General features: G+C 40.1%; 1 protein-coding gene across 1 annotated transcript in view; it reads right to left on the reverse strand.

The window, feature by feature from the left end:
* Positions 1–15925, reverse strand: part of ADARB2 (adenosine deaminase RNA specific B2 (inactive)) — a 305978-nt gene that overhangs the window by 159965 nt on the left and 130088 nt on the right. The gene's annotated exons all lie outside the window — the stretch shown is intronic.

The following is a 15925-nucleotide window of genomic DNA, read 5'->3' on the forward strand; positions in this document are numbered from 1 at the left end:
GATGTCCTGCCCTCACAGTTCTTGCCACCATGCCTTCCCATAAATAAAGATTCACCTGTAGGTCTCCAGTCTGGTGGAGGGCTCACTGCTGGGGTGGCTGGGATTTCTGTGTTAGGTGAGACTAAAACTAAGTGGGGTTTCTCTTTTTATTCCCAGTTCTGCTACAGCTCTTCAAACATGACCTGAGGAAAATAACCTCATCTCCCTGTTATAGTTTCCCAATCTACAAAGCAGAGACAATTTTGCTTATCTGCAGGAAGCAAGGAAAGGCCTAATCCTTGCCAAAGAGCTTAAACTTGCTCAGATGCAAGATGCAGTAGATGATCAGGATCACCACAGCCAAGATTCTCTTTGAAACACTGGACACCAGAGCCTGCTAATGGCCCCAGTAAAAGCCTTGGCAGAGAAACACAGATGGCAAACCATCCACCCTTCCCAGTGGGGTGTCCTGTGGCATCCCTGACCTCTTCCACCGCAGGGGCAGAAGGTGAGAGCTCCAGCATGAGTGGAGACCCTGGCAGTGCTGTGATCTCACACTGCTTTCTCCACCAAAGCAGCTCCTCAGCTCTGCTCCAGGCTGCTTGACTGGCAGAGCCTGGAGCTAAGGAAAAATAAATAATGAAGCAGGCAGACAGCTCAGTGGCAGCCTCACACGTCGCTGAGGAGATAACAGGCCAATGCCTATAATGATCTGCACTGAATCATTTGCCACGTTGGTATCAGAAGCTCTCAGCTTCACTCAAGGGCTCTCTCATCCAGGCTGCATCCCAGATGACAGTGTTAATACATCAACAGGGCTGTAATGAAATCTGTCAGTGTTGCCCCTGCACCAAACACTACTTGAAAAAGCAGATGTGTAGCTCAGATTCAGTTTATTACTGTCTGAGCCTTCCTCACTTACAAAACCAAAGAGTGATTAAGAGGGGAAAAAAATCCCTGCCTGTGGAAAGTTGTAGTGGCTACTACATGCAGTTTGGAGCAAAGCAGAAAGACTTTCTGGATTCTGTTGTTATTATTATTATTATTATTATTATTATTATTATTTCAAAGAGCCCCCTAAATATTTCAAGATGTTTAAAAGAAACCCCATAAATCAAGATAGCTGAGCTTTTCTACTATTACACTGTTTGGACAGTCACAGATCACAGAATATTCTGAGTTGAAAGGGACCCTCAAGGATCATCAACTCAAACTCTGAAGTGAGTAGCCCATAGAGGGGTTGAACCCACAACCTTGGTGTTATTAGCACCATGCTCTAATCAATTTTGCTGGCCTCGGGGTCAGTGTGGTTCCCCTTGGAGAACAAAGCCACTGTTTAAGCAGTGTGCCATGGCTCACAGCTCTGCCTGTTTTACCATTTGCCCAATGTAAGTCACCTTAGGTAATATTTTTATAAGTATGTAGTACCTTTCAGAACATAAATCCTACTGACTGTTAATAAAAAATAGGCTTATATGTGCTTAATAACTATCTGAAAATGAGTCAAAGTCTCCTAGAAAATGTTGACAGTTCAAAAATGAATGAACTCATCTGAGCTTTCTGTTCTGTCTTTACTGTTACTGGACAGAAACAGGGCCTAAATATAAACACAATGCATCTGTGTTCCCTGAGATTGCTCTTTGCATCCTCTCTTGAAGGAGAAAGAATCATCTTAGGCACTACAAGTGCCAGATTCTTCTCATTGACTCTAGACAGCTCCAGTGGTGAAGTCTGCACTGCAGACATCTAATATTAGGTTAAATGCAGCCATGCACTTTGTGTCCTGCTGTGCAACAAAGATAAAACACTTCTCATCTTCTCAGCATCCCTTCTTCTCTGCTTAGGCCTGTCCAGCCCTGTAAGTTTGCACCCTGTGTGCTCCACTCTTGTTTCAGGTTCTCCAGGGTACAACACTCAAAAGCAGCATGAACAAGTCCTGTCAGACAGTAAGGACAAGGATTTTGCCATCCCAACCTACACTCTATCACTGTTTCTGTGGAAGAGGCAAAATTGCAAGCAAAGGAAATTCTCTTTTCCTTTCTCCTGTCCTTACAAGGCAAAACAAAGTCTCCAGCAGCTCCTCTGTGCTGCTGAATATGGAGAAAAGCATCTTGGTGGGCCATCTGCCCGTCCTCTGCAGTGTGTGAGGAAATCCTTGCTCTCCACCCCGAAAGAGAGGGATGAGCAGAAAGATAGAAGAGATTTTCTCCTCACACCTTGTGTATTCTGGTAATTAAAGCAAGTCAAATGAATGCAAGTAGAGGGTTATTTTGGTAATTGCCTATCTCTAAGGTATAAAACAGTATATTATGTACCATCTACAAATTAGGATTCAAAAGCAAAAACATGTGTTTAATTTTGATTTTAATTGACTTTTTACTTCAAACATCTATTTTTCTCCCTGGTGCAAACAGACCTGAGGAATCTTGCAGAGATCAACAAAATCTTCCACAAATGCCAGGCATTTCTCTCGTGGTGGTGCTTGGCCCTGTGAGCATTTAATCTGCTAACTTTGACAGAAAGAGCAGTCTAATTTCTACAGCCTGCTTATTTTCAAAACAACAAATATTTACTGCATACTGCACTCTAAAGGATCCAATTATTAGTGTACCTCTGTTTGATTATCAATGACACAGTAATAATACCAGCAGCTGCTGAATTGTAAGTGAAAATAACCCTTTGTTCTCATTTTTCTTATCTGTAGACTATAACAGCACTCATGGGGACAATAACCTATGAAATAGATTAAAAGCCTGTTAAATGCTATTTTCAGCTTGGCAGATCACCAAACCCTAGCTTACCCTTAAGCTCTGTTTCCTTTTAAATATTCCTTTTGGTATAACCATGTGACAACAGTAGTGTGCTGTTTCACAGTGATTAAGTAACTGCACAAACAAGAGGTTGTAGGTTTATAAACAGGAGCTGGTCTCACAGGTGAACAGGACTGTGCTCCACCAAAGACACCAAGGCTTCTGGCAGAGGCTGTAGTGATTTTCCACCTGGAAAAATCTGTTCTAGTGACTTTAAACTAAATAGGAGGACATTGTTGGTTTTCCATTTTTGGTAAGTGTTGAACCCTCTTTTTTGACTCCAACTGCTGTTTACAACACTGGATTCTGATTAGGAGGGAAATAATTAATATTTGTTCACTGAATGATTCTGAGCTATGAGCTAATAATTCAAATGCTATGAGCTGGAGTGGGAATGATGCAGACCAGACCCTTCCTTGGTGTGCCAATCTCCTTTTCCAAACCTTTTATGACTTGGGTCTACTTTATCTGTCTGAACAGAGGAACAGGAGAAAAGGGAAAAAAAATCCCCAAATTAGAAGGAATAAAAGAACCAGTAATGACAAAGAGTTAACAACACTGTTTTTTGTAGGAAACAGATAGGGAAGACAGGGAAAGACAGGTCTAGGGTAAATGGGACCAGGAGCTTTAGTACCAGTGTGGGAAGATGGGAGAAGGACCCAGTGCCTGCACTGCTCTGCTGAAGCAAATACCACCACAGGGTAGACTGTGCTTCTATTCAGACATGGGACAAACCTGTCAAGTGCAGCACAGCAGGATTTGTATCTTCTGCGTTCTGTACTCATTTATCATATTTTGTTTTGACCAGAACCTCCCCCCTGGAGCTCAGAAGCTCTCCTGAGCTTTAACTTGCTTTACATCTTTTAGCATCAAAACAAGCCTGTAGATAAAATCCCAACTATTTCTGAATTCAGCTGGTGGGAGAAAACATAGATAAAATTATCCCAGCTCCTGCCACCTTCTAAATAGTTAGAAACAAAACTAAAAGTTGTGTTTGTGTTTATGGACATATTTTGGATGTTTCTTTTAAAATTTAAATTGGAAATTATCATCTGACTTCCATAGTAAAAAGGAAAAGCCTTTCCTCTTTTTGATATATAAAGTTTCATCAACCTCTCACTGCAGGGACAATAAGAGCACATGAAATTTTAAGCTGTAAGAAAAAACACTCCTCTATTTGAATTTCAGCTTGCTAAAGGCACAGAGACCTCTCACACACCTGAACATTTCAAAAAACAGGAATGTACCCAAGACTAAGAAATCTTCCTGTTTATTCAGGCAAAAGTCTGCTGCCTTGAGAAAACCAAAATGTGGGAAGAGGACCAAGATCTAAGAGCCTTTAAGACACTTTTCCTGCTCAGCAGCAGCCCACCTCACAGCTCCTTAGCCCCAAGTCATTCCTGGGGGTGGTTCCTCCGGATCCTGAGCTGGAACAGGATCTTCTTGCTGTTAGAACTAGGCCATTATGTTCTTTAACCCAACACACATAAAACAGTATTCTTCAAATCTCTTTGTATTCTTTGCTTGCTGCTGAACTGTGATACTCCTCCACAGACTTTTTTCTCCCTTCCTTTTATCTCTGCATCCATATTCAATGTGATATGAATTTTAGCATGGTGCTGGATGTCATGCTCAAATACTCTTTCACTGTCACCAGTATCACGATACAGCCAAAAAAAAAAAATTCCTTTATGCCTATATATCATTTGTATTGCTACTGGAAGACATGAGTGGATGACAGGTATTTTAGCATTTATCTCATTTCCTTCTCCAATTTCAATGTACATAAGACAGAACTGCAGGAGGAAAGGAAGGAGTCAGTCCTGCAGCCTCATGGAGACCCAGTACTGGACAGGATGCTTAAGGCTGGAATTTCAAAGAAGTCTTTGAAGGTCAAGCTGCAAAACTCCATTGTAGCTTTAAAACAGATTGTGCCTTAAGGCCCCAACCGGAATATTTCTGCATGTGACATTTTAATGCACATCTTCAGGTTTTTGCTCATTTTCCCAAATCCTAAAATTTCACTTTGAGCTGTGGGTTGAAATGAACTGGAAATATAAAGTGAAACTCAAATGAAAGCTCTAACTTTTACCTACTTTCAGGAGAAAACTTCAAATCCCTCTAGATCCTTCTGTGAAGAATGTTTTTGAAGCAAAAGCTTAGTTCTCTTTCTCTGGTGTATGCTATTATCTTTGTGCCTTAATTTCACCCACTTGCTTGTATCCCATAAGGAAGAACATGTTTCTATACATTCAGATGACCTGGTTAGGGAGATGGTGTTTGCAGTTAAAGCAACAATACCACAACTCTGAAAATGAATCCCATTTTAAATACATTCCTATTACTTTGGGAGTAAATTGAAGAGAATCTTTGATTTTTCTGTTATTTTTGGTACCAGCACTCTGGATTTGTGCTGGGCAGGGTGCTGGGAAGTCACTGATGATTGCAGAATACACCAAGGTTCTCAAAGGAGTCAGGAACAACTTGTGAGGGTTCATCAAAAGTGATGACCTGGGTACTGGTGCAGGAACATAAGACATAACAGCTACATTCTGAGCATGAATTCTGCTTTTCTGATTCACTATAATTTTTTATTCAGAGCCTCATGAGATTTCTCAAGAAAAAAATGGAGGAGCCTTAACTCTGAACTCTATTGTATAATCACAGAGCAGGAGGAATGGACCACGAGAGGTCACCTAATGCATTTCTCTGCCACCTACTATTCCAGAGTAAATTGTATTTTTCTCAAATTATTTTTAAAAGACTGATCCAAAAAAGCGAGAGCACATTGCCCGTGTAGGATTTCCTCATAATGCCACAGAGATCATAACAGCACTTCAGTACCTGCATGATGCTGATGGCTGGAAAATGAACATTGTAGTCAAACTGTGAACATTTATAATTTGATCCAAAACAGTGGGTTATCTAGCCACTCATTCTTAAAAATATAAACCAGCAAGGAAACCCCAGCCCCAGATGACTGGGATCAGTTTGCAGCTTGCTTTCCTGCGGAAAGATAAGCTTTCCTTGCCTGAAATGGGACAGATGGAGCCCCATGGGCTGCCACTCCACAGTGCCTCCAAGCACAGCTCTCTGTGCTGTAGCTGTTGTTACAGCAGCATATGCTTGGGAGATGCAAGCTGCTCTCCCTGAATTTAGCACTCTAACACCGCATGCTGGGCATCCAAGATTCATTGCTTGCCTCCCAAACCTCTCCATGTTTCCTCTTTATTCTCCTTTAAAGTGAACTTTTGTTTACCAGAGATAGAAAAACACAAATTTGTGTGTACCAGATAGATGTGTTCCTATTCTTTTTATATTCTGTAATATGTGTAGTTGTGTGGAGAATTTTGCAGGTGATGTTCTCAATTTCAAGTCCCCACAAAAAGAAATGGAGTCACAATTATTAGGCTCTGATAGCAGTGTTGGAAATCCATGATCATCAGAGAGGCCACTGCAACACCAGAGAGCACCCACACCCTCCTGTTCATTGCTGTGAGAATAAGAGCAGATCTCTGATTAGCTGCTTGACCAGGAGGATAGCTTTGTCTCCCAGAGGTAGATGCAGTGTCCCAGCCTTGGGTGCTCAGTGTCACTGTGGGCACTGAAGTATCTCCTGCCTCGTTCCCAGCATAATCCCACGCAGATGAATTGAGCTCAACTGGCTCAATCACCAGTCAATATACTCGAACCAGAGCTGGGAAGGATTTGTCTCCTCTCAAAGAAGTCAGTTAAAGGAGACAAGATGAATTCTGCATGGAAGGTGCCTATTCCTTTTCACTGACCACAGAGGGGGCTGTGGGTGAGCTGTCCCCCAAAACTAAGGGGACACTATCTCTTGAGATTCCTGATGTGGGTATCTAAAGTTAGGCAACACATTCAGTGTTCATTGCTATGCAATTGCACACGGATAACAGCCCAGATTTCTCCTGGCTATCCAGAATGGTTTTTGCCCAATGTTTTCTCAAATGTTATCTTGGAGTGACCACTGGGACCTACCTTCATTGACTGTGACCAGAACAAGCATTTCTGAGATGTTCCTCAGGACTTACAGTGCTGGGTTTAGTGCTGGGTTTAGTACAGGTGACACTTGCTAACGCATCCCCTGAGAAAATCAAGTCTAGAAAGAAATATTCCATTGTCTCAGCCAGTCTGAGCCATAAAATGCTGAAATACTGTACTCCCCTGCAACCACGAGTCTCCCCAGTGCTAACCTCTGGCAGTGTGACAGCAAAGTTAAGGCCCAGCACCTTTAGCTGACAGATGACCTTTAGCTGACTAAAGCTCTGGTACTTTTATTCCTGAGCCCCAGAAAACAAAACCGGGCTTATAAAGATTTGCAAAGGCCATGAACACCCTGTTCCTGTAGGTTTTCTTGAGCAGGGTTCTTTTTTTGCTCACAAATGGTAGCAGAAGCTATTCTGGTAATACCCTGTGAAAAACAGGGCATTAAATTGGTGTCATTTTAGTGGATTAGTACTGTCACATCAGCTGCCACAGCTTTCTGCCTATGTCATCAACTGTGCTGCTGCCATTCTCTGCCCCCATCACACTGCAGACTTCACAGCAAAAGATGGAGTCAAAGGCAAGACATGTTCTAAATAGAACTGGATGAATAAAGAGGGAACTGCTACTATTAGAAGTACAAAAAGGAGGGCTGGCCTGCTAAACTCGTGGGCTTTGGGTGGTATCAAGGGTACTGAGCGTTAGAACATTTTTTCCTAAATGCATTTATTTGCATCAAAACAAAGTGGATTCTGTAACCCCTGTTTTTTAATTATGAGACTAATTTAGCTTTCTTAAAACCACAAGAAGGATGAGGTCTAATGCTTTCTAGGTAGGAGAATATGAAGCATTTTCTATAGCATAAATGACTAATATCTCCTAAACTGTGTCCTGTATCCTGCCAGGGGACTCGTTGTGCAGCCCTGGGCATGCTTTTTATGCGTCAACTGTCAAAAATGTCAATGACTCATGGGGGAGTTTCAGGTCCTCAGAAGGGCTAATTATCCAACTGAAATTCTTCCAGTGTGTTTTGACTCTCCTAGTATCAGCAAAAGAGCCTTTCTTATCTATCTTTTAAGATCCCAGAGTACTGGGAATAAATGAGTGCAAAGTATTATTTCTATAGCATGATAAAATTCAGGGCAATTATAGCTAAGATATATTTTATATACATAATCACATATTTATGGTACCTTAAAATAAGAAAATAATTTTTGGACTTCACATTTGAGCAAAATATATAATCTATAACCTAAATGGAGTAGGAATTCTCCTTGGGCTAGAAGGAAAATTCCTCTTGCAGACTGAATGCAGGCCCTTCAGCTGTGCAGGGAGCTGGAATAGAGAGCTGGCTGTTGCCAGAACAAGTCTTTAGGCGAGGTGGGAGAAGAATGGAGGTGGGAATATCTCATTTCACATAGGGCTTGGAAACTTGTTGAAATGACAACTCTTTCTACAGAGTATTTTTCAAGCAAACTGTTATGATATGAAAACAAGAGCTTGGCTGGAACACTGCCATTTATTTTGATGAAGATTTTATTTAGATACAACTTATACTTCTCAGGAACTTTTTTGACTATGTTTCAGGACAAACTGATAAAAGGGATTGAATTTTTGACAGGATGAGAAGAAATGGCCTCAAATTGTGCTGGGGGAGGTTTACATTAGATATTAGCAAAAATTTCTTCATAGGAATGTTTTTCAAGCATTGAAACATACAGTCCAGGGATGTGGTGCAGCCATGATCCTTGGAATTATTTAAAAAATATTTAAAAATTATTTTAAAATTATTAAAAAAAAATTTAAAATTGTGTGGCTATGGCACTTGAAGACATGATTTAATGGTGAACATGGTGGTGGTGCTGGGTTGACTTGATCATCTTAAAGGTCTTTTCCAATCTTAATAATTCTGTGATCCCATGATTGCATTTTGACATCCCGGCCTTGAGGTCAGGAGAGTGGGAGTTCTTGGCTTCCAGACCATTGAAAAAAACAGCACCACTGTTTCCAGGAAAGCACAGCAGAGACCTGTAATGCTGGGAAAGGTGGATTGCAAATGGGTTCAAAAGCTCTCCTCAGTCTCATTCAGCCACTCAGTACTGTCATACCAGTATTCCTCAACCTAACAGCAAAAAATACCAATTCTTTGTTGATCATGATGTTCACTTTGTCTTAATGAGTATGATAAAGTTAATTTCTACCTCATGGAACTTGAATTAGTACTCCAATTTGATTTAATCAAAATTAAGTTTTAACATTTAAAATTGAATTTTTAACATTTAAACCAGTTTTCTTTTTCATGAACCTTCAAAAGCAGTCCTCATTCCCTTTCACTGAAACCTGCCACCTATTCCTATATTTTTGTTTATTTTTTTTTGCTGCTCACAGTTCCCAGAGGACAAGTCTGGATGTTTAGTTCCCTGCTGAGCCCAGCCCACATGACTTAATGTGTTATTACCCTGTGCAGTCCATCTGAGACACAAGATTAAGTGACTTGCCACAGTCCCAGCTAAACACATATTTAGAAAGTGTTTAATTTGTTTCACAGTCACAAATTCCATAGCATGCAAAGGCCCTCAAAATGATGTTGAGTTTGGATATATAACCCCCTCGTATTGCTCTCCTCTTAGTATTTGTTTATTTTTTTTCTTATTTCTCACAAACCCTAACCATAGCAGTCACTTTCAGTTAAATAGAGGAAATAACTTTCTGCAATTTCTGGTCATCTTTTTCTGAGGTATGGGTGAGGAAAGAGTTTAAGATCTGATTTACTGAGTAACATTAATCCTTAAACAGCTTTGCCCTTATCTTGTCTCTTGTTGCTTTCTTCTGATTGAAGAAGTCTTATCAAAATGATCAATTTACTTTTCGGTTCTGATGCAATTTTGTGTGTGTTTTTGTTTTTAACCAGAAAGGCATTCAGCTCTAGGAAGTTCTCACCACACAGACCTAGGAACACTGACCTCTGCCTTGCAGACAATGTGATGAATTCAGAGAAATCTGCAGGACAAAGATGGGCATTCATCTCCTCTGCCTGGAACTGTAGCCAGCTATGGATCTGTGTTCCAGTACCTGAACACAGCAAGGCCAATATTGTTGTTGGACAGGCAGTTAATGAAGCTCTTGAATGCATTGTGAAAATTGTCTTTGGTAATGACACTTGTCTGAGCCAACAACCTCTTGAAGTGCAAATGATGAAATGCTTTCCACAGCACAACACTGGGCTGCAGCAATAAAGTGTTAAAGCAAAAGCCCCATGACAATATTTGGCAAACTTCTACCTAAAAACCCTTTTACATCTTATGTTTTCTATATTTTCTAATCCTCTTTATTAAAATATGGAAAGCAAATTCTCCACTACACAGACACTCTTACACAGATTTTCACCTCTTGAGCTTTGAGACTGATAATATTAGAAGGCAACAGATTCTCCTATGTTCCTCTAAAAAACTTTTTTTTTTCCCCTGGGAACAACTTTGGCTTGGTATACCTGTTTTTCAATAATATTCAGTTTTCTTCTCTCATTTCCTTCCAGACTGTGAGTTTTGGAAGCCACATCTCGAAACAAATATTTTATATGCTTCTATACCTAATTTTAGATTTTCTTGGGAGCAAGGCTGATTTGATGTTCAGCCTTAGCTCAGGTTCAAGGTCCATTTAGAAGGTCCTGTCATCTTATTCTGGTGTCTGTCAGCTGTTGCACAGAACTTCTTGCCATAGGTGATTATTGCCACAGGTAATCAGCACAGTCAAAAATGGGGTCAAGGAAAGACTGAAGATCCAGACAGTGGAAAGCCACAAAAATAAAGATCTTAATAATAAAACACTGTACTGAACAAGAAGACAAGGGTGTTCAGCTCTTATAAATCTGTGCTGCTGATGTGACAGGTCACCATGTGCTGAACCATCTGGATCCTCTTCATCTTGTTCTCCACCAAAGCCTCTTACAGTAATGTTCAGTAATTTAGTGCAAAGGTGACAAACAGGGCGTTGGTTGATCTTTCTGCCTCTTGGCAGGAAAAGACGCAGTCTCTGGGTTAGCTAGAACAAGGCCTTTCTACCTTAGGCATGAGCACTCAGAGGCAGCAAAGTACATGGGACCTGGCTGAGATGGGAAAAACATCAAGGAAAACTCTTGTCTTAATCAGTCCTTTAAAGTTTTTGCTTCTCCTCACCTGCATTTATGTGGTTCATATTTTATATCTTATTTATTTCAGCCAAGCAATGATTCAGCTGGACCTTAATGCAGAAATAGGGATGACACAGGGGTGAGTAACCAAGAACTGTGATTATTTTGACATTTAATACCATCAGTAAGCTAAGAGAAAGAAAAGGCTTTAAATACACCCCAAATTCCAAAGGTATCCCTTGAGACCTGACTCCTCCCTAGTGCTTCCAAGCTCTGTCAGCCACATCATCCTGTCCTGCTCCCAGTGCCCATCCACACACCATGATGCTCCAAGGACAGCCTCCCTGAGCCCAGTCCTCTCCCTGTCCTGCCTGCAGCTCGGCCTGCCCACCTCCCCTGCTCACCCCTGTAGCCATGATATTTTCTGAAAAATCCCTTTGCCAGGATTTTTCTCCTGAGAAGCTGAGAGGCCTCAGGAACAAAATGTAAACAATGGTTATCTGCTGCTGTGGAATGCAACAGGTGGATCTTTGATTGGTCGAATGTGGTTGTTTCTAATTAATGGCCAATCACAGTCCAGCTGTCCGGACTGTCTGGTCAGTCACAAGATTTTATTATCATTCCATTCCTTTCTATTCCTTGCTAGCCTTCTGATGAAATCCTTTCTTCTATTCTTTTAATATAGTTTTAATATAATATATATATAATAAAATAATAAATCAGCCTTCTGAAACATGGAGTCAGATCCTCGTCTCTCCCCTCGTCCTTGGACCCCTGTGAACACCACCACACACCCCCCTCCACATGTCCACATGGAATGGATGACACTTTCTCCATCAGGGAAGACTCAAGGAAATCAAGGAAGAGAACTTTAAGGCACTAATAGATCCACTTGGCTAATTATTGAGCAATTACAATTTGTGAAAACTACATTGGGGAAATACATTTACATTAAGACCCCTCTCTTGCAGCTATGCCAATCATGGATGGTTAATGGGGACAGGACAGAAAAGGAACTGGGAAAAAATATTTTGTTTGTGTTCAGAGGCACTGTGACACACTCCAGGTGATGTTTGACTTCTATATTTAGATGGGAGATGAACTGAGGGCTAAAAGTGGTTCTGAAATACATAAATTTGGTTTTCCTTCTTTTTACAGAAGATGTAAAAGGGAGTAAATGAGAGCATGGCTGTTTCTAAACAAGTAGCACACTGGTCCATCATTTGAGAGATGAGTTATTAAAATAGAAAGAATGCAATTTGAACTGTCATGTATGCAAAACAAAATTTGCCATTTTCATCCAAATAATAAATGAAGAAACTGGAGAAAGAAGTAGAAATACAGAAGCTGGAGTGACAGATTAAAAAATAGTTATAAATGAGAAAAACTGCAGCAAATCAGAAGGACTCCCCAAGATGATGCAACTGCAGGAAACAATGTGTCACTGGGGCCTGGGATTTTGAACAGTCTGAACACATAGAGTATATCCCAAATATCACACCTGACAACCCAACAGTGACTGCTACTGGAAAGATTGCCCAGCATGGTCTCATGGCACTAGAAGAGAGATTCTTTCTGGGCCTTGTTATGATCTTGGGAGAGTCTCTCCCTTAACTGTTCTCCCTTCTATTTTCATCTTCTTGTCACTCTTGCCCACTGCAAACACTTCTGGGAGAAATGACACCTGTGTGGAGACCAGCACAACACCTGGAGCCTCAGCTACAACCTTTGGCTCTCTTACATAGTGCTGGCAACACTGCTGGTACAACAAGGGAGTTGTGAGCAGAAAAGATTTTTCCTCAAAAAGCTGAGCAGGACTTGATAATTGCATCCCCTTTCATACATTTCCTGCTTGTCATGCACTAGCCCATCAGTATGCTTCTGTGACTAGCAGCAAGAGTGCATCGAAGGGAAATGCCACTATCAAGAGAGAATGATCAATCTCGTTGACTTTGCCTGCAAACATGTTTCATCAGGGGGTCACTAATATGCTTTTATTGCCTCACTGTCAGAGATGATGCCATTACCAAGCCTGATAAAGTATTCTGTAGAGGGTTCCTTTTAATTTTATTTTTTATGCGATCATGAGAGACAGTAACCGATAAATTTAGTTCAATGCTTTCTCACTATTAACTAATTCTGAGTAAATCCATTGGGGCAGACTGGATACAAACACTTCAAAGAATTTTTACAGGATATTGAAAATGATATTCACTTAGGGACAGAGGTTTAAGTACTGAGCTGCTAGTGTTTTCTTTACCATTAAAGCTACAACACTGTTAAATGTCATTTAGTCAAAACATTGTATTCAGAAGGATTTGTAGCACAAGATGACTATTTGCTTTTAATAAACTTATTGCATCAGGGTGGTTATGTTAGCTTATTTCTGGGGGAAAGGGAGTTTGAGAAAAGATGATACTTCTTCCCTCATTTTCTTTCTTGGGGTCCAATTCAGCTCCCACCTAAGGCAATGAGATTTTTGCTGTTGCCTACAGCAGGAACAGTCCCATAATCTCTCAGGGCTTTGAAGTGTTCAAATTCAAATTAAAATACAGGGTTTGTTTTTTTTTTTTTTCAGAGAAAGGGAAGAAAAAAGAAAAACCAACCCAAAACCCAATCAAACCAAAACCCCCAGCTCTAGCAGAAACAAAACAAATAGGGAACTGAAAAAAAGGTTTTTCTCATGGAGGGTTTTTTTTTCCTAAGCTGCTTTCATATCCTATATAGCACCCTAAAAACTGGAACACAGGATGTGAAACCATGGAAACAGCTGGATGCGACAGGATTTTTGAACTACTTTTGTCAAGGTTTAGACTTTGGGGATTTTATTTTTTTCTTAAAGTTTAATTGATTTTTTCCCCGTACTGAAATCCGTAATATGTTGAGCTTGTTAAACTATGTTAGAGGTCACAGACTAAATTTAATTGGTAGTATTTCTTTTGAGCCTAATTTAAAGGTTGATTTGGCTTTATGGACAGACTCTTAGTTGTAGTAAATCAGTTCAGCTGTAATGGGACTCTGCTTTCATCAGTAGAAAATATGATCATTGGAGACTCAGATCCAATGCAAAATCTCAGGAAGAACATGCAAAAAAAAAAAAATAAGAGGATGTTCCTTTTTTGAAAGACTGTTTTAATGAAAATTTATGTAAAACTAGAATATTTTGGAAAGAGGTTAAAATGCATCCATAGTTCTATTTTCATATAACCCAAGAAGGTAGGGCTGTCCTGAAGATATGTTTCTATCTGTATGTATCTGGTTATGGGGACTAACAGGAGGCAAGGGGTTTATTGGCAAATGCAACTTCAGTAAAATGTATTCAGAAACCACAGTCTCTCTATGCAAATGTGGAGGTGCATGGTCAGTGAAACCTGACAGAAAAATGAGTGTGACATCCAGCAAGACTTGTTTTAGATGAGGTCAGTTGAGGTTATTTTTCCTCAACCCAGATGTTCTGGAAGGAAGAACTAGGAAACCAGGTAAAACACTATAACAAATGCTAGTTCATCAGATGTTCTAATTTTTAATTTAGAAATTGTTTTTTTTCTTTTTCCAAGCAGCTCAGTAGATGCAAAAGGTACCGATAAGGTTTTGACTGAAAAAAATGAAACTCCCAATCTTTAGGGATTCTTTCCTCACCAGTAAATGTGCAAGGTATTGGAAAAGTCCATGATGCAAATGTTGAAATCATTCCTTAGTACCCAGTATTGACAAAAACTGTAATCTCAGTAGAGTGAAATATAACACAGCCTCAAACTGAGTACAGTGGCTGAAATAAGGGAGCCTGTGCAGCTCTGAGATCTATGATCTGTGCATGAGCACCACATCTTCAATCTATTCCAGTATTTACATGGATCCTAAACAGCAGTGCAATAAATCTTTCACTGGTGATATGGCACTTATGTCCATTTTTTTCTTACTTCTATTAACTGAAAAAGTAATTTCTGTATACATCATGCTTCAGTTAACTCATCTTGACAGCAATAATATGAAGTGATGAGCTCCTAAATAAAATCCAAACTTCCCACCTCTGGAATATGTACTGGAAACACTCTCTCCTTATTATACTTTACTAAACACAAATTTTGACAATGTGAGCCATAGTATTGTGGTGACACAAAAGGCACCATAATGTTCTAGAAGTGCAAATCAACAATAAAACTTGTCCTTGAAACACTGCTTATTGCTAGAGGAATTGACTTGGAATAGGATTTTCTGCTGAAAGGAAGTATTAGGAAGACCATCATTCAGGCAGGTCTTTAAAATAAAAGAGGAAGATATGTGGAGATACTCCCAAAGATGACAATTCTAGAAAGGATGAGCCTCATCAAAATGGAACGCAACAAAATTATCCTGTGGCATTTTTCCTCATGAGGAATTCTGACCTCTGGGGAGGAATTGAAGTCTTCACAGTGACTTAAAAGGACTTTGGTTATGTCCTACCAAAAACAATAGCAGCAACAAATGTGTCATGAAGATAGAGCTTTATCTATGCTACAGATGGGAAATACCATCCTATGGGCTACTTTCTCATTAAAGCAGACATTAGACACACACGAGCTGGAGCTGAAAGATCTGAATAAAAAATTTGGGCTTATAGCACACAAGGAGAAATTTTCTCCACTGTGGCTGTGACCTTCTGCCCAAACACAGGCAAAAAACATTTCCTTTGCCATAGAAAGTTACAATGCCTTTATAGAGAAGAAAATGCCTGAGGGCTGAAATTTGGTTCTGAAAGAAAGTCCTCACTGAAGAAATGAAAATTTGGTGAGAGCTGGTGCAGAGTGACTGACCTGTGACCAGCTGAAAATTGCCATTACACATTTGCTTAGTACTTGTACAGCTCACAATGTTTGCAGCCGAGGCCAGATGCTCTGAAGAGGCCAAAACCTTCAGTGATAAAACTCATGAATTTAAGTGAAAATCATTTGCTGAAATGGAAAGACCACAGTCTTTCTGCAACAAATACAAATACTGCAACAAATTACATTATGCTGCAGCC

Source organism: Molothrus ater, chromosome 1, assembly GCF_012460135.2.
Source record: "Molothrus ater isolate BHLD 08-10-18 breed brown headed cowbird chromosome 1, BPBGC_Mater_1.1, whole genome shotgun sequence".
Lineage (NCBI taxonomy): Eukaryota > Metazoa > Chordata > Aves > Passeriformes > Icteridae > Molothrus > Molothrus ater.